The sequence below is a fragment of the Scardinius erythrophthalmus genome (genome assembly GCF_964197995.2).
Source record: "Scardinius erythrophthalmus genome assembly, chromosome: 19".
Lineage (NCBI taxonomy): Eukaryota > Metazoa > Chordata > Actinopteri > Cypriniformes > Leuciscidae > Scardinius > Scardinius erythrophthalmus.
The window spans coordinates 2,108,890-2,130,086 of record NC_138239.1 but is presented as its reverse complement, the minus strand read 5'-3'; positions in this window follow the sequence as shown (position 1 = coordinate 2,130,086).

Genomic DNA, 21,197 nt, shown 5'->3' with positions numbered 1-21,197 from the left:
AGGTGGAGTTTAGAGAGACTAAGGCTCAATCCCAATTCACCCCTTGTCCCTACCCCTTGGCCCTACCCCTCCGTTTTGCACGTTCCCGTGAAGGGGTAGGGTTGTCTCGATTCTCTTTTGGTTGGAGGGGTAGGGGTAGGGGGAAGGGCCAGATAGCCCTTGAAACGAAGATTTTTCGGGACCACACTTTAAACGAAGGGGTATGAGAAACTTACCTGCATACACCGGCTACATGGCTGCCAATAATAATTTTCTTTGTCACATTCAATCTTGTGTTTATATGTACGGTCATGTTCTTCAAAGAAACGTTTGCAAAAAAAAAAATCGCTAAAGTTCGCTAACGAGTGAATACCGTACGTCTGCTATGAAAGCATTGTTTTCTTGTGGTTATGTGAACACAATATAAACAAACAGTGCTTACACAGTTTTGTGCTTTTTGCAACATGATTAACCAGTCCTGTATGTTCTTTATCAAACAGGGACACCTGAGGAAACCCGGAGGCTCATTTGTTTTCGCGCTGACAACGAGCAACGTTTCCTGAAGTCCAAAAATACTTAGGCGTCAAAGATATCGTCATCTCCGTTGTTTTCTGCGAATTTCAGTAGAAAAATGCAAAAAAATAACTGTAACCCATGCAATTGAGATGACTACAGCTGACGACGGCATCTTGGAAGTTTGTGATAAACATTGGCGCATCTCCTGTGACGTAGGCGCTAGCGACGAGCGACGACATATAATGACGTGTAACGGTGTAGTAGTGGTGTCCTATTTCTTAGGGAAATATATTGCCACTCTGTTTCAAGGGGCAAGGGTAAGGGGTAGGCGAAGGGTTAGGGGTAGGCGAAGGGGTATAAAATAGAATTGGGATTGGGCCTAAATCCTTGATCGAACAGTTTGAGACACTGTGAGAAAAGAGCTGATGCTGTAATGGATATTATGAGAATTTTTTTATTTTTTGACCTTGGATGCATGTAAACCTGTTTTAGGAGACTCCATAAAAAATTTAGGAACCTTTAACGTTCCATAATAGGGGGTTAGGGTTAGCTTCATTAATATATTTGCAGCAACAGAAAACGTACATTCGTGATGTTTTTCCAGACGTTGCGTTTATAATCAATGCTTTATATCCTCCTATTGAAGCAACAGCTACGACCATCGGAGCCGGAAATGCTAAAAACACAAAGAGATCAGGGTTATTATAAAAACCAAAACCATAAAAAACATTTCCATTACTTGAAATAAAATAAACTTTAAATGAAAATAAAATGTATATAAAAAAACATTATTTCAGCTAGTTGCCAAGGGAACATTTCTCTTAATGTAATTTAACTTAATGTACTAAATTACTAAAATTCATATTAAAATAGCCTACCAAGTAACTTGAGTTTACAGTCTGACTTGCTGGTTTTTGTTTTATAAGGTTTTATTTCTTAAGGCAAAAGTACAACAGGTGTTTTGTTCATATAACTCACTCCAGCCGAACACGGTGATCTTCCTCATGTAGTTTGTGATGGTGATGTTCTGTCTGATGAGCCATAAGTACATATGAAGAGCTTGAATGAAGAACCAGGTGAATGTAGTCAGCATGGAGTAATGCATGAGCAGCGCTATGAAGACACACGCAGCCTTGTCTCCTGTGTTGGCGACGCTCTCGTTTGACAAAAAGGATAAGTTCAGGAGAAACAAAGCCACAAACATGTTCATCAAGATCTTCGTTGCCTGGTTTGATTTGGCTTTCCTGTTCAAATATAAAAACAACCTGTGTTTGTACATTCATGCATTTATGTATTTAGCAGATGCTTTTATCCAAAAGAGGAGCAAAAGCAGCTGGTCAAAAAATTTAAACTAACTATATGTTATTTTTAAGATACACTACCGTAACAGGAAATGCATGAACAGAGCGACGGCCTGAAAAAACATGGAGATGCCGCAGCCGATAGAAGTGATGAAGCTCAATGATTCCACATACGGCGCTGTGATGTTTGGATTTACATCTGGAGGAGACTGAGAGATCAGAGAACATAAGAGAACAGAAACACAGATCAGCTGGACTATCTTTAAAACCCCTTGCTGTTTGTAAGCAAGAATCAGATCTTTAAATTTTAAATAATTATAACCAGTTTCATAACATATAGACGTGGACGCTGTGTAATAGAGTAAGTTAACATGTTTAAATAAAAACAAATGAAAAAAACATTGTTTTTCACTTATTGTAGCTCCTCTAAATCGCGTTGATTTCTACAAAGCCCCTCCTTCCGAAAAGTGTAGTAGACTCTGATTGGCCAGCTGACCCTGTGCGTTGTGATTGGCCGAAAACCTCAACCGTGTGTCGGAAAGGTTAACGTCCCTTACCATAATCATCAGCTTCCAAAGCAATTATCAAGATAGTTAATAATGGCATCAGTTTTAACATATCAGTTCGAGCGCAAGTCAGATTCTGAAAGTGCAGGCGACCAAGCTGATCGATTGGAACCAACTTTGTAGTGTTGGGTGGTAAAAATGGCAGGTATCTGCTAGTGGTCGACAGATATATCGCCAAGGCCGATATCAGAAAAACGTATCGGCCGATGCCGATATTTTAAAAATGCCAAATATCGGCCGATACGTTTTTCTGATTGGCCGATGTTTTGTAAGCGGGACTTTTATTTTGACGGGCGGCGCTGAGAATACAAGCGCCTGAGAAGAGAACGGCAGCGCCTGATCACACAGCGCTCACTCACATTCTCCGTCTTCATTAGTTTATGATCTCTGTCAGTCATATCTAATACTTAGTTAGACAGAACTGGTAAACAAAAAGTAAATGGTATGCGAAAAAGTAAAGCATTGCTTTTATATTATTTGTAACAGAAAAGGCAAACAATCAGGCTAAAATACTTTCTCATTTACCGTCAACATTCAGCAAATGCGCATCTACATCATTTAAACAAATCTCTGAATATCTAATAAACATTTAATTTCACAAACCTTGCATATTTAATGGAATCCAGCTGTAATATCTTGTGAAGTGTGCATTTGTAGTGCATTTGATAAATGTGTTACTGCGAGTGACGGTCGGTCTGTGTGAAGTGAGTGAATGCGAACAGAAGATCAGCTTCACAGGAGACGCGATCAAAAAACTTTAAATCCTTCATTTTAAAATATGCTGTGCTATATCCAGTTTCCCACTGTCATATTCATATCGTTTTCACTGTGTGTAAAATTAATGCTACCTTGTCTTTATATGAAAAAATATGATTACCAGTGCCCACGAAATTACCAGATTACCGAGTAGTGTTTACTTCCTTTTTATTCACATATTCATATATTTTTAAACAATTACTTTATTTGTGAAAAATACTGTAATAGGATTGCAGATTCAAGAATTTGCCATATAAGCATGTTTATTTAAAGGATTTGTTTTCTAATTTATTTCTAATTTATTAAATATTGCTTAAAATAAATATAAAGTATGTGTGTATATATCGGCTTTATATCGGCCACCCTGCTCTCTAAGATATCGGCATCGGCCATCAAAAAAACAATATCGGTCGACCACTAGTATCTGCATTATGATTGGTCAGATCGCCTGTCAATCAAATTTTGGCGAAATGTCTCAACACTGAGCTCTTAAATTAATATTTTAAACCTTACAAAATGATTGTAATGTATAGTTACAGTCATACATTTACCTATTGTACATCTTTCAGAATCTGCAAGGTAATGCTCAAGAATGCAACGCAATGCATTATGAGCCAGGGGTAAATTTTTGAGCAAGATGATGGTAATGTTTAAAATTTTCTTATTTTGTTTTACATGCTAATATCTTATTTAGCCTCTGAAGGGCAGGATTAAATTAAGTTAAGAATTTTTAAACAAAATAAGAACAATTTACACCAATGATCCAGTTCAAAAGTTTACACCCCCGGCTCTTAATGGATGCTCCCTTCTTGAGCATCACTTAATGTTTGCAGGGTTTGTAATAGTTGTGTATGAGTCCCTCAGTTGTCACCAGTGTGAAAATATAGATCTCACAATCATAGTCACTGCTAGTAAGGAGTCAAATATGCAGAAGATGCTTTTTTTTCTTTGTTTTTTTTTTGTAATGATTGTTCCTTTTTCAGGGTAGTACAAAATAGAAACAATGTGTTTATGATCCTTTTTATTAAAAATAAATGGAAATAAAATTTTGGAGATTATGCAAGGTGTATGTAAACTTATGTCTAAAGTGTAAATGCAACAAAAATCATAACTTTATTAGACACCAAAATGTTGCTATGGTTATCACGTTCTCACGTTGCTATGACTCACAGGACTAAAATTTAGCAGATAACGCCCACATTTAAATGCAGTTATCACTCTTTATAATTTACAGTGTGACCATGACCACTGGTCCTCAAGAAGCATGAAAAACAAAACAATTATTTAGATTGTCAGTAACGCTCCCAGGGTTTTTCCTGGCTCAAAACGAGGCGGAGGTGGTAAAATCTTAATAATGTATTTTAGTAATAAGGTAATTAAATTAGTATTTTTCGTAGATCATCATATAGCCTAATGTGTTTCTCACATTCTTTTTGTGGGTGGAGCTTGGTCCATAGGGGGGTCCGGGGGCATGCCCCCCCGTAAGAAAATTTTGTACATTTTAAAGATAAATTCATTAATCTGGTGCACTTTGAGTCACCCAAATCCACTGTTAAACATAAATAATCCACCCGCAAACCGCCTATATTCTTTGATTTAGATATCTGCATCTGATCATTACATTACAATTATTCCAATTCTCAGTGTTAAGCATGACACTTACATTAAATGAAATAAAACAGAATCATCCTCACGTTTTTTGGTGATTCCCTAGTTTTATTTTTAAATAAAAAAAATTTGTTTTAATCAGGGCATTTGTTCGGTTGGGCAAGTAGTAGGCTACAATTCTCTCACTTTTCCCTTCAAAAAAAGAAAAAAACACACGTGTCCCAGACGAGCGTTATTGTCGAGCCCTGATATGTTTTCCTTGATTGGTTTTCCCTGAAGAGAATACGTTGTTGAAAACGAAAGTAAAAGTGATGCACGTTCATTGAGTTTACCGTGATGAGAGTTCCGTGTCTTTATTAAACTCAACACATTATAATGATTAATCTGTCATCCACCCTCGGTTAATTGGAATGGAATGTTTTTATTACTTGGCCCGCCTGACCCGCGATCCGCGCAGCACTATCGGCAAACTAGATACGAGTTGAGAATGGACACAAGTGGTAACCGCAACAGAACCGTCACGGTGGAAAAAGTGTATCTGAGCATGTGACTGTCTGTCCGAGTTTTGTCGAGAGCCGGAGGCGGCACGAAATTTGACGGAGGCGGCCGCCTCATAATTCTCTATGCAGGAAAAACCCTGGCTCCCTTGTTTAAGCCACTATTTACTTGCCATGTTCTGCACTCTCCCTAAAACTCTCGTCATAAACTGAAGTTGTCTGCACTGCACAGTGAATCTCTATCGCGTCTAGACTTTGTTGTTTATGAGGGGATTTGCGAACGGATAAAGCTTGTGCTCATTCTGAACATAAATTTTGAGCGAATTCTCCACATGGTGACTCTAAAATACCTGTAATTTGCCACTGTGTTCGTGCGCTTAATAAACATGTATGTGATTGGCTACAATGCTCAATGCTGAAACAACACAAGTAGTTTCGTTTCATTTTTGAATAATATTGTGTCCTCCAGTGCCCGGACTCGACTGTACTCAGAGATTTTTCCAAGTCTAAAATATCCGTGTCAAGTCCGAGTACAAATTCACCCGAGTGCGTGACAAGTCCAAGTTCATTCAAAATTGGACTCGAGTCCGAGTTCGAGTACCCCAACTCTACAACTTAGCAGAACGTTTCACAGTGGTAAGTTTTTAATTCGAAACTCTTTTACTTTTCAGATACAATGTTATGAAAGTTTCATCTGTATTCTTCACTGTAACGACTTCATGTCCTGAAGTGATAACATAAAGTAAAGTTTAAAAACATACTGGTGTAGCACAATGGGTGCGTGATATTTCAGCTCTGCTTGAGTCGCCATTGTGACAAAGAACATGTTGTGCATCAATGTTTATCATCTTTTCACCACAAGCAGAGAACAGAGGATATACTGTTTGTAAACCTAATCCATCTCTGCACTTTTGATCGTAAGAACGACAAACAATAGGCTATGTGCTACTCTACACCCCAGAAAACTCGCATTTGAACAGTAATAGCAAATATTTCAAAAAATAATAAAACAAACTTATAGGCTCTGATTCAGAAGCGCCAGATTGCCAAAGCAAAGTTGCCCCATTTCTTTTTTAGAAATAGCTACGCCTTCTTTCTTCGCGCATGCATTTGGGTGGCATTATGCAAACATTTTCACATAGTGATGTAGGTCGGTGAGATAGAATTCGAAGCGTTTTAGCTAGGGATGGGCATAATTAATCGACGATCGATAATCGATCGTTAAGAATTTCGTCGATCACGTTTATTTGTTATCGATTAATCTAATGCAGGTTGCGTTGCGTAGTGTGAGTCTTGAAGCAATGGAATTAATTTTAGCGCGGAGGTACCTGTGGATCCCGGCAACGTCAGTCCCCTCAGAACGGGTGTTTTCGGCGGCTGGACTGGCTGTCACCAGGTTGCGGTCGCATCTGATCCCAGATCATGTCAACATGCTTATCTTTCTCAACAGAAATCAGTGGACTGGTGCAGAAGTTCTATGGGAACTTCATGCGTTTTCTCAGATCGGATAGCTATCTGATTTATCAAAACGATTCCATTTACACCCGGTCATATAAATGTGTTTTTGCAAAACGGATATAAATCCGATCTTGAATTCCCGCGCTACATATTTAAATTGTTGCACGTCCGAAAGCAACTGATATGGGCTGCATTTTATTGATCATCAGCGAAAATTTCTAAATCAAAGACTGCAACAATATTGCGGCAACAGCCCTGGTAAGATCATTTCGGTTCTTTACTTTTAATGAAGATGATTGTGTTTTGATGAATGACTTTCACTTTGATTTGCGATAGTTTGCACGTTGGCTTGAATAGATGCTCATCTGTGGTGATGCGTGTTCCAGTAACGCCGTCATATCTGGCTATAACATGACATATAGCCTAGGCCTATAAAACGCTCTCACATGTTTATTTCTTAGCATTTTTGGGATAAGTCAAATTTACATATGTAGTTTCAACAACCAGATGCATTTACTCTTGTCCAGTTTCGTCTGGAATGCGTCTCAGATCTCCTCCTTAAGTGGTTTGAGCGATCGGGTTTAAATCCGCCTCGAATGCGTTTCGGAGGGCATTTACATTTGGTCTTTTCACGATCGGATAGTTATCCGATCACAGAAAACGGATGAAGTGGCCATGGGTCTCTGTTTAAGAACGCCGGCTCGCTGTTCCGCTGTTTTAGAGCACCGCAGGGCATCTTCAAGTAACGTGCAGTTTCACTGCCACAAGTTGATCTTCTTGTAATAAAGATCTCATCGAGGACAAACAAACTGTATTTTTGTATTTTCATTGCATTTTTAATTTATAAAAAGTTGAAGAAATAATGAATTTCAATATAAAAATATTAATGATTAATCGATAGTCGATCGTTAATTCTCCCGACGATCGACTAAGAAAATTTAATCGAATGCCCATCCCTAGTTTTAGCTATGTCTGGATCTGCCTTTTCTTTTAGATAGAATACATCTTTTTTTGGGAGACTTAGAGCTTTGTAACTTTGCTAACACTAAAGAAAAAGAAAAACATGATAACGACCCATCAAATGACCAATTTAAATGAACTCTGAGAAGCTTCTCACCATCAGTATTGCAAAGAACGTCAGATGTGAACACGAGCAGTTTATGGTGTTATTGCTGATTTTTACTGTCTCACAGCCGGACGTCGTCCATGTTAGATTTCCTTTGAAAAAAAGAATTAGATTATACAAAAATAAATTGGGTTTGTTGATGGGAACTGATCAAAACAGCCATAAGTGAATTTACCTTTGCCATCCCAAGAATTGCAGGATGCATTACCGACCTGTAAGAACATGTTTGATTTTTATTTTGCTTTCATACTGCCTGGTTGTTATACAGTATATATATAAAAATGTAAAAAGTTTTGTTACCAGATCTTTCTGTGTAAAGAACATTTCTATATTGTTGGTAAGGTTGGAGATATTGGCGCCCATCTTTATTTCATAAACCTCATCGTTCAAAACAGTGTAATTTTTTGTTTCATCCTAAATAAGATATCCAATGAGAGTATAAGAATAGAGCAATCATCATTAATCAAATATATACTGTACCAAGATTTGTTAAAAGAATAGTTCACCCAAAAATTTTATTTTCACTGGAACACAAAAGTAGAATTTTTACCTCTTTTCAAACAACAGTTCATAGTCGAAAAGAGGAAAACAAACACCTTAACCGTTGACCGATAAGATTAAATTAAATTAAATTAAATTAAATTACAATGTATTAGTGTCTGTAACCCATTAAAAATAGGCTACCAATATTTGTTTGCATTAGCAAATCTCAGCATATCTTTTAATTTCTTTTATAACTGTTTTAATTTTCCTTGCTTTTAATTTGTGATTATTTTAATTCCTTTCTGTGTAAAGCACTTTGAATTACCATGGTGTATGACATTTACTATATAAATAAACTTGCCTTGCCTAATAATAAATTATTATTAAAACTTTTAAGGAATAATCACAATTTCATAGAAATATTTTTTTTTTTATGAATTCAAATAATTAGACATGCTTCTTGATTATTCAAATTTAAACAATGGAAAACAGAATTTCATAAAAAATAAAACTGAATTTGAAAATAAAATAAAAGATATTTCATAGGTCCCTAAACATGTCATTTTTGTTAAACTTTTAATAAATTGTTGTTAATTTGTAGAAGTGTCATGATTTTCAATTAATTAGACATGCTTTTTGATTACTACATTTTTTTTATCAATATATTTATTATTTTTCACATGAACAATTCACAGATTCAGTTCAGTATAAAAGTAAACAATCTTTTCTAACCACCCTCCCACCCCCCAATAGACAGAACACTCAAATTGACACTATTACAAGGCACTGAAGTTGGTATGTAAGAGAGAGGTTTTCATAAGTTAAAGTAGAGAAGGGTTACATTTCACATCAGCATTTCCAATCAGTGTAACATTCAAATTATTCATATTTTCAATAAATCTGCCCAATATCTTTTTCAGATTAAACACAAGTTGTTTATGTGATCATGCTGGTGCCTCACGTTAGAGGTCCACTTGGATCCGAAAACCTGAGGTTCGACCTAAGACCCAAGCGGGTTCGGGTCCAAAACTTCAATTGCTCCGGACATGGCTCGGGTTTGATATAGGCCTAGAGGTCTCGGGTAATTAAAAAAAGAATGTGCTTTTTCCGAATGGACCCGAGAAGACCCGAATTCTTTAAAACGTATTGGTCATTTAACAATTTTTTTTATTCAAATTCTCTGCTAGCGTTTAAGGGTGCTTTCACATCTGTAGTTCAGTTCATTTGGTCCGGACCAAGGGTGAAAAATGATACTTTGTAGCATTTTTCAGGCGTTTTGGTTCCTTTTCACACCAGACTGATCGCTCTGGTCCGAATCAGTTTATGAGTTGATAAAACGAACCAAAATGCAGTCACGTGACTACATCCACATCACTCGTTGGCCAGATATGTCTGGCATTTCCATAACTGCACTTCGTTTGGTCAGAATTAACGTGCGGGAAAATCCGGCAGATAACACGCCGCTGTTTACTATGGAGAGACGACTGCGTGGGCTGATTGTATCCTTCGTCATATTTTATTATATAGTTTGTCTACTACACCATTTTAGACAAACAATAATAGGGCTGAAACGATTAGTCGTCGACAATAAAAAATTGTCGACAAATATCTTTGTTGTCGAGTAGTCATTTGATCCCACGTGACCTAATGTAAGGGCCTGCAATATCGCGATTTGACCGCTACGGCGCTGTAGCGCTAGAGTGTAATACAGCCGTTACACAGCGCGAATTATGACGGAGTGCAAACGAATCCGAACTAGCTAGGTGTGTGAAAGTTTCACAAAACTTCAAACCAAGAATGCTGTCGTGTGCAATACATGCAAGGCGGAACTTGCTTTTCACGGGAGCACAACATGCATGTTAAAACACTTAAAGAGGAAAAACCCGGCACGAGACGAGCCGGTGAGAGGTGAATGTTCTCCAGCTGGAGCTAAATAACTAGCAGTAAATCTCTTTTTAGAGAATGCAATACTACTAATAATAGCAATAATATTAACAATAATAATATAATTACAGTAATGTTATGATTATTTTTGCATAGAATAAAGCTTGATCGAGCTCAGGAGTCAGGGCTGTTTTTATTATTGTAACTATTAGTTATTACAGTCTTATCACTTGCCTGTATTTTGTTCCATATTCATGAAGACTTACAAAAAGAGATGTTATGAAGTATATCATGTCAGTTATTTTTTATACTGTAACTTAAAAGGTGAATGAGAATGTCTCTGTCAGCTCAGCTGTCAATTTTTTTTTAAATTGTGTTCTTATAATAATTGTTTGCAGTTTAAGTTTGTCTGTAATGCAGCTGATAATTTTTTTTGTTTATTTTTTTTCTATTGAAAGAGAACCGAATATTTAACCAATGCTTTTTGCATTTGTGTGGGATTTGAGTTGGACAGAAATCTGAAAACTTAAAGGTATAGCGGAGGATCTTTCCAAATTTTAGATAAGACCCGCCCTCTCCACTTTTTGAAAAGTTTGATTGATTCACCAGAATGATTGACAATTAGGAGGACCAGTAGTATAGGTTACCCACCAGGAAGTAAAACATCCTCTGCTATACCTTTAAAGAGAATGACCTGTTTAGTTGGCTCAAAGTTCATTAAACCAACCATTTCAAAAGCTGAAGTGATTTTCTTTTTTTATATTATAGTTAGAATATGTATAACTCAGTGTTTTAACTAATTGAAAAGGCTGAATAATCGTTCCAAACTTACTGATTAGTCGGCGAAATAATCGACGATTAGTCGATTAATCGTTCTAATAATCGATAGATTAATCGATTATCAAAATAATCATTTGTTGCAGCCCTAAACAATAATATTTGAGAATGAAGCGAGGATGCGGCTGTTAATAATTTCTATCAGGCTCTGTCTGCACCTCCTCACAACTTAAAGTTTGTCCGCGAGTGCAAACTGTCAACAAACATTTCTCCTCATCCCATAATCACAGCGCAGCTGACTACGGCAACTGGTTTAGTCCAAAAATGCGCAGTTCTTTGGCAGTTGGTTCTGTTCAAGGTCGGATCACGTTCTCACCACAAACGAACCGCTCCAGAGTTCGTTTCAAAACGTACCGAGACCACCTCTTCGAGCAGGTCTCGGTATGCTTGTTTGGTCCGCTTTTGGTGCGCACCCGAGTGCGATTGCCGCATTCACACCTGCCCAAACGAACCGCACCAGTGGGGAAAACGAACTCTAGTGCGATTCAACCGAACTAAATGAGGCAGGTGTGAAAGCACCCATAATCTCACTCTTTCTAAGTTCACTCTGAATCTGCACTTTTACGTGCTTTAGACTTTACGCACAGTTGCTTCCGCATTTAGACTCAGTGGCTCCACATTTTTGCCTACCGTTTCAACGAAAGCCGTCATCATGGATTAAAATAAACTTTAATCATCTCATGATCAGGTAAATGCAGATCTGCGTGCACGCAGGGCTTCTCTTTTTTGTGTGCAGATGGCAGAAGCCCTTCGCCAGAGATGAGGTAAATAGCTCTGCAGACAACACTAGCGAATCAATGATTTATTATTAGGCTGTCGATAATTTTTTTTTATCAAACTATAAGCTATGTTTATTTTTCCAATAACTGGTCACAATTGAAAGTCAAACTCCGAAATAACTTGTATCCACCGGGCAGGCAATAATATAAAGTAACAATAAATAAATGAAAGTAATGGAAAAATGGCTAAATCAGTCAGCAGGACACCGGGATTTTTCCTGACTGGCTGCAATTGCAGGCGGACATGGGTCTAATTTCATCGGGTCTGTCTCGGGTCGGGTTTTTCTTTTAAAAAAAATTATGCACGTCGGGTTCGGGTAGATGCAGGCCAATTTGAGTCGGTTACCGATTTTAGGACCCGAGAAGACCTCTACCTCACGTGCTCACACAACATATCGGTTTTCTAGCATGGCCAACTTGACATCGCAGCCTGTATTAAATACTGTACATCAATATAAAATGCTCTCAACCAAATATATTATAAGTTACACTGCTTAATTTAAATAGTTTGTAGAATCTGTGCTAAGCACATTTCCGGGCATGGGAAAGATGATGTTTTGCACTAGTGAAGTGCAAAGCCTAGTTTACATAATGAATGATAGTTTTGCATCCAAATACATTGCGAATATTGCAACATTTGGATTGGTGCCGAATGAGAGATTTGGGCTACTTGAGCCCAACACCGGTTTCAGTTTAGCTTTAAAAGAATTCGTTTTGGCTTTGCGTTTATACCGCTCATTAGTGCTGGGCGGTTTGACCAAAAATCAACATCACGGTTTTTTTCTAAATTATACCGGTTTCACGGTTTTTACCGTTTTTTTTTTTTTTTTTTTCAAGCATGATGGGTGTTAACCACATTTTCTACTGAGTGAGAGAGGAAATACTGCAGTAGATTTACTTATAATGCCCTATTTTATTGTCATGAGTGAATATTATAGAAAAAATCCACACTAATATTAATAATACAGGTTTGCAAGGCTGTTTACAAAGAGGTGCCAGCAGGACGCGCTTTAGGAGCGGCAGAAACAGTGGTTTCCCCGGTAACGGCTGTACACAAAGCAGCAACGCTCATAAACACTGCTTTATCAGGAAAGATTAAGAAAGATTCAATCGTAATAACAAATAAACTTTTCTAAAGACCGTCAGTTGACTTCAGATACGTTAATACAGTATAAAAACACGCGCGCCGCGAGAAAAAAGACACTCTCACCCCCACACGTCTCGCGCCCATTCTAGTCAATGCTTGTGTTTCAGATCGAAGCTTCCCAGAAGCGGCTCTCCGCGCCGCTTCGCTAAATATAGGCGCCTAGTCTATTTTGACGCACCGCGTGGAGGAGGGAAAAAACCTTGTCGCAGCTGTAATGCGCCGCAGACGTGTGTTGTAAATTAGGGGTGAGACTGTGTCGCGCAGCGCCGCGTTCCGATTAAAGCGACATACACCGGTATTTAGGTTTATTAAAAATTCATATCGTAACAAAAATAAACACCGGTATTCGGTATGAACCGGTAAACCGCCCAGCACTACCGCTCATCTACTTTTACTTTTCATTCTTGTTCCGTTTTGAATACAGTTAAATTTAAAGGATTTGTTGCGGAGTGAGGGGAACTAAAATAGCATATAGCTATGTTTATAGTGTTTATAATGTTTGTAACATTTCGCTTTATTGATATTTTACATTTAGGTCAGGGAACTACACTAACCTTTTCCACTGGTGGCACTTGCGCTACTAACTTTTTCAGTTACTGGCGCAAAACATGATTTGGTCGCACAAATTGTTTATAGTAAGCCGCTCTGGATAATAATGAACAATAATGAAACTGTATTGCATACAGATGTGCTTTTTATTTTACTTGCCATCTTTTAAACCACATGCCTTCTTGTTTTTGTTTTCTTTAACATTGGGCAGACTCCTGAACTCTTAAGTAGTGATGCACCGATGTGAAAATTGTGGCCGATACCGATAATAACCGGTATTAATATTGCTGTTATGGCCGATATCGATATCTCTGTATAGAAAACAAATTTACTGATAATCAAATATAGAGAAATTTTCCAAAACACTTTTTTTTTTTTTTACTTTAGAAATTACTTATGTTGGGCACCTTTACCTGTGTGCAAAATATGTCACACATAGGACACACATGCATTATATTGCATTGCATTGCATATAATGTGTGCTGGTCTAAAATTAAGAAACCCCTAGAAAACAGTAAAAAAAAAAAAAAACAGGTGTACAATAAAGATAGGCTACTTAATTTATTATTCCAATAACCAAATATGATACTAAATAGCACAGGGAAAAGGGCTTCTATTTGTGACGTGCTGTCTTTGCATTTGAACACTGCACATTTTAAACAGGACAGGCATTAGCTGCATAAATGTTAGCCAATACAAACATATTTATAGAAAACAGTTGACAATGAATAGACAGGAGTCCAATAATAGCATAACGAATCACTTATTCTAAAAATAATATCAAGTAGGCTAAGTTTGACGAATCCGACATATAACGAGGGCTGTGTTGTAAAACGTCCGTCATTTAACGAATTTTAAAAACACGGATGGATAATACAATAAGCTTTCCGACATTTTGACAGAAAAAAAAAAACCCAAGCAAGAACAAAATTTTAACTATAGCCCGTCAATTTTAATTTTACAATTATCTTCTCTCTGTGTGTGGGCGCGCGCGTCCGTATTTGTGTGTGAGAGAGAGAGAGCTCGCGAGTCGCGCAGATACAATGGTACGTTTTAATCTAAGTAACGGTCGCGGGGCTGAAGCCAACTTGATGTGTTGAATGTTCAGAGCACGTTATAAAACGTATTCTTAAAATACACATTTCTGTTTTAATAAATGCTCATAGTAAATCATAGCACATTGCCTAAAAAATAGGTAGTCTACAAAAATAATCAGTGATACATTTGCGACCCATTAAAAATTTTGGTCGCAATGGCATTTCAAAAGGTCGCATATGCGACCATTTTGGTCGCAGTGTAGTTCCCTGTAGGTTATTTCACCTTATACAGAGCATGTTTTGTTTTTCTCTCAAAAACACTATTTTTTGTGTAGTATATTTTTTAACCACGCAGCAAACGTTTTAAAAATGTATCTTGAAAATTGACTTTAAAAATTACTTTTACGTATTAATCGTCAAAATTCTTACTGTCGGTTAACAGTTAACCCAGTTAATTATGAGCATCCCTATTTATTATGACAGTGTACTGAAGTTCAGCTCTTCTGAAGTCAACAGATTTGTGTTCGGATGGAAAAGAGATTTTATAAAAATTTTGCTTTGCTTTCCACAGAATATAATAATGACAGAATTGTAATTTTTGGATGAACTGTCCCGTAAATATTAGTTAACCCAAAAATGAAAATTCTGTAATTATTTACTTACCCTCATGACGTTCCAAACCCGTAAGACTTGTGTTCATCTTCAGAACACAAATGAAGATCTTTTTGATAAAATCTGAGAGCTTTTTGTCTCTCCATTGGCATGTTTAAATGTGAATAAAAGCCTAAATTCAATCTGTTCATCATAAAAAGCGATTGAGTCTCTTCAGAAGATTTGGTCTAAATTGCTCCATTCATATGGATTAGTTTTAAAATCTCTTAATCTCTAGAGACAGAAATCTCTCAGATTTCATTAAAAATAACTTCATTTGTGTTCTGAAGATGAACAAAAGTCTTACGGGTTTGGAACGATATGAGAGTGAGTAAATTATTACAGAATTAAATTTTTTTGGTTGAACTAATCCTTTAAAATGTTACATGTTTACGTTTTTAAATCATGAGTACCTTTACAAAGTTTTTGAACCGTAGAACTAGAAGAATTGCACTTCCATTGTTTTTCAGTCGTGATTTATTAAAGGCCTCACTGGGAATCTTTACAGACCAGGGAACGTCTGAATTCAGGTCACTTTGACAGTCACCAATCTGTGAAAAAATTATTTGCATGATAAATGAGATGCTTCAAAACATGGTACAAGTCCTCAAGTCTTACATCTATCGTGTCCTGATCTGAAGAGTAGCATGATTCTTTGGTTTCTGTGTTCTTGGTTTGTATGTGAAGAAGACCAACAACATCCCCAATAACAATCCTTGCGTTGCTTATATTGCTTTTGTCCATGTCTTCCATCATAGCCTTCAGTTTGTCCAAGGTGACTCTGCAAAATGTATTTAATGACTTTGTATTCTGATATAGAGTTATTTGTAATCGACGCACACTTACTCTTTTGAGGGATCAGTAAATAAACCACTTTGATCGTAGGTTGGTGTCTTATCGCAGTTCACACACTTCCAGTTACTCCCATTAAAACTCAGAATGTATTTGCTTCTTTCATTCCCTTTAACACACAAATAAATAAAGTGATTCATTATAGTATTGCATTTATTAATTAGGGCTGTTGGAACGAATTCCGAAATTCGAATATAATTCGAATATTAAAAAAATCTGTACTATTCGAATGCTGAAATTCCTATTCGAATATTGATTTTTTTATGTACATTTTAAAAATTAAAAAAATATGCAGTCTTGCCTTTCTCGCACGCCTGTGAAAATGAAATGCTTTTGTTTCGTCAGATGAACAATAACGTTTTTGAATCGTAACACAATTGTGCACGTTATCCACGCTGTATCATATAATACTGTCAAAAATCGCGGAGAGCAATGTCTGCACGGAAACGGAGATCACCACCGACAATTTGAAAAGCGATATGTTGAAGATGTTTGGATTTCAAACCTTAAATGGAAAAACTGACAACATTACACCCTGACAAGCTAGGCGATCTGTCCGAGGAACCGCCGCTAAAACAGGCAAGAATTATTCTTTTCTGCCTCTCTCCTCATCACGGGGCTTAAGCCTGGAACACACCAAGCCGACGCCGACGAACTAGTGCTGATGAAAGCCGACTGTGTTGTCGCCTCGCGTCGGGGTAAAAAGTGCACTTGAACACACCGAGAGAACTCCTGCCGACTGTCAGCTAGAAAGCGGGTTCTGCGCCTGCGTGTAAATGAGACAACTGTCTATTTTTGCAGATATATTCGTCTATATTCGTTATTCAAAAAGGGAAACTGACGCTGCCGGCTGCAAATACACAAACGTAAACAAAGCAGTGCGCACTTACCGTTTTGAATATCACACCTGCTAAACACTTTCTTTATTCTACTCCGCTCGTGTTAATATTGAAATATTCGCCAAGGAACACTCAGGTAAGATGACGTAACATTAGAACAGCCTTCTATCTGCACCGTTTTGACTTTGCTCGCTGTTTTGCTATTATTCTCGTGCACTGCCTCCTTCACTAAGCTGAACAGCCAATCAGAGTTCCCTCTTTCACAGATGGCCCGTCACTAGGCATGTGCCGGTATCAACTTTTCATGCTGCGATTAATTGATTGAGCTTTTACCACGGTATACGGTATTATCACGATATTTTAATTGCTCAAGAGAAATGGATGGATTGGTGGGGGGGATGTAGAAAAAAAAACTACTTGCATTACAATAGTGATTGTCAAAACATTTGGTAACTAAATAGAATTTTACACAATTTTCACCCTTTCAATTCTTGGGATTTGATTTCAATCTTGATTCAGTATTGACTTTTTGGATAATTATTAGGTAGGCTCCAGTAGATAGACGTTAATTTTTCTCAAGAAAAAATATATCTCACATAATGCTGTAAACATACAGAGAGCCCTGTCAGCTGGTATTATTAAAGGTTAAAAATTAACTAATTAAATTAAATATAATTTGGTTTTCATTATAATAACAATTATGACACAAGTAAAAATATAATACAAATGTAATATAGTGCACATATTTAGCAAAATACTCCTCTCTATAGCTATTTTTTTCTAGTCAACTAACGTGTTGGTCATTAAATGGCTTTCCTGAGGTAAATGTAACCTTCTGTGACATAATTGTTCACCTGCAGTTTTATTGACCTCTTTCCGTGGTTGAAAAACACTGAATGATCGATATTATGTATGAGGCATATATACCTTTAGGTAAGTTGTAGCCTACTGTATCTTTAAATAAAAAGTAACAGATGATCGGTTTACTTGAACTGAGGCGCTACAGTGATCTGTCAAGTCACATTTACAAGCACCAAAACAGTATTTATTGTCTGAATTTCGTAATAAAATGGACAGAACATGAGAGCTGAGAATTGTTTTCATACCATAATAACCTGCTCTGTCTAGTCTGTCGGTCTCCGTGTCCTCTTTGCTCCGCGATTTTTCTCTGCGTGAGAAACTGCATGTGGCGCGAGAGCGTTTGAAAAGTGTAAATTGCGTGAGTCTCACGCTGAATGCGTATTGACAGCTCTGCTTTTAGAAGGGGGATAAATCGTCGGCAGCGTTCCTCCTTCCGCCATGCTTCTCCATGATGTGAGGATTGTTTACATTAGACTAGAGTGCGCACTGCGCCGCATGCACACAGTGCTATACATGTGGGGATTGTTTACATCAGAGTGCGCACGTGTTTCGCGCAGCATATACGCAGTGTTTGTTTAAGCGGTTGATGGAAAATAAGCTAATACGCGTTCTATAAATATAAATTCTGATCTATTATTTTTCACGGTATTTTGAAGTGCCCACGATAACAATATCGTGCATATTCATTACCGCGATTTATCGCATTACCGAATACCGGCACATGCCTACCCGACACCGATTCAACATGTCGAATCGGCCGTTACAAAGCCGACGAGGACCAATTTCAGCCGACGGAGGGGAACACACCGAGAAGATTTAGTCGGCCGACGCACGGAAACTGCCCGACGGCCGACCGTCGGCATGGTGTGTTCCAGGCTTTAACTGTTAGCTGTCCGCCAAGTAAGGGATAATGTAATATAGCGAGGCGGTTGTTATAGCGAATAACAACCCCGACAGGCTGAACTTATTACATGGCTACCTACAAAATAAATAAATAATTTGACACAAAATATTGATTTAAAAAGGAGTTTATTGATTTAAAAACGATTGTATTGCTTCCGCTAAAGAAAATAGTCCGTTCCGCGTCCATAGCAACGCTGTTTTTCATGGCAACGATGCGTCATGATTCATATAATAATAGGATACATTTGAGCATTTAATATTCGAATATTATTCGAATATTAAATAAAATAAGGAATGGAATTCGAATAGTATTATAGAGGAAGATTGACAGCCCTATTATTTATAAACCTATACATTTTAAAATCTATTTGTTTAGTTTATGGTCAAGGAATAGAGAAATAATAGCCACTTTTCCACTGTCGGGCCAGTGCGAGCCAGGGATAGCACTGAGCCGGGAGGAGCCAACGAGCTGCGACGCCAAAATCCAGCTGTATTTTCACTGTCGAGCCACCGTTAGCTCTAAAACCAGCCCTTAACACGCCTCCTTAAAGCACACGTCACACAACCCCACCAATTAACTAGCAAGGGGGAAATGAATGAAAATGAACTAGATCGCAAAACAAACATGACAGAAGCAGATGTTTGGCCCTTACGTAAAATTTTAAGAAATACAACAGCATCAATATTTTATATACCAATGATTTACATGCTGAATCAAACTTATAGTTATCATTATTTCACAGAAAAAGAGAATAAGCATACACTGCCGTTTGAAAGTTTGGGATCGGTATGATTTTTGTTTGGTCTCTTATGCTCACCAAGGCTGCATTTATTTGTTTAAAAAAATGTATAGAGATATAGGCCTACAATAGAGATCCCTGTTTGAGCATCTCCGAGGTAAATCCTAAAGCTTGTTTCACGTAAACAATAGAGTGCAAAGGTCAGGTTTCCGGAAGTAAACCCAATTCGCTTCATTACTCATAGGTGTGGTTTGGGCGTAACGTGAAATAAACCAATCAGAGCGTCATCTCACATTCCCTATAAGAGCAGGCGCACTGTGTAGATGAGAGAATCAAACATTATGGCCAAGCATGCGCCCTCAAAATTGCATCTGAATAACATGCGCAACGCATCCAAAATGGAATTACATTTACATTTATTCATTTAGCTGACGCTTTTATCCAAAGCGACTTACAATTGCTATACACGTCAGAGGTCGCACGCCTCTGGAGCAACTAGGGGTTAAGTGTCTTGCTCAGGGACACATTGGTGTCTCACAGTGGATTCGAACCCGGGTCTCTCACACCAAAGGCATGTGTCTTATCCACTGCGCCAATTGTTTTCTAAACCTGCAAAATAGCACCAGGGAACGTTTGCGCCGGAACACGCCTCCTCTTTTCACTGAACTGCCCCTAGGAGTGCAAGTTAATTCCCTAATTTACCGACGTGCGTCTGTACAAAGTCAATTACGCTGGGTGAAAGATAGGGCCCATAGTCTAATATGCCACTAGAGCCAAGCCTTACAGCCCAGAGAACTTAGTTTAGTAGCATGCATACACTGGTATGTAGGCACATACGTAGAACATAGAGGTGTAACTATACATGTATTCGTATTGAACCGGTCGGTACGAGGCTTTCGGTTCGGTACGCATTACAAACCGAACAGTTCGTTGGACCATTTTTCCTGCCGACCAAAATTTTGTTATTTAAAATGTAGGTGCAACAACATTGCCTAACATCAAATGACAAATGTAATGAAAGCAGATCGAAACTGCGCTACTCCATATTTTGGGCTTCACGGAACGCTTATCAGTTTGGACCAATGCAGCGCGAGCCGATCTTGATCAAGCGACACTGTTACTACACTAAGTGCTAAGAGATCGAGATTGAGTAAAGAAAGCATTTGAATTCGATTGAAGTAATAACATCGCTGCGAGATCTAGTGAGAAGCATTCACATTTCTCCGCTATTAACAGATCAAACAGCGCTGACGTGGAAACCAGGAAGAAACATTTTGCTTTCAAGTAACGTTACGTTGATTTTATTTCGACATTATGAATAAAATTGCTGCCCTAAAATGTTCATCTGAAATAAAATAAAACTTTGTTTATTACTACTACAATATTACATTTCATTTTTTTTATAATGAGCTGTTTTTGTTCAAGCTGTTTAAGAGTCAAGTATAGCTTCATCATTGCTCAAAGTAAAAAATGATAATACTTTATGATGTTAGTTTCATTAAATAGTTTCATTCAATTAAATCAAGGACGTTTCTCTGGCATTTCTTTCTTTTTGCTATATTGAAAATGTACCGAACCGTGACACCAGTGTATCGTATCAAACCGGACCGTGAATTTTGTGAACCGTTACACTCCAAGTAGAACACCAAATTGGTAAGTCACTAGGGACACCCCTTGGAAGAAGAAGAAAAAAAAAAGGGGTACACAGGGCTACACTGCAAGATCCTTCACACGCCTTATATGCACATCATGGCAGCCCACATGTCTAACGGCTTGATCTGCTTGGGGGAATACTGTCTAGGTAGATCTAGTCCACCTAGACCACGCA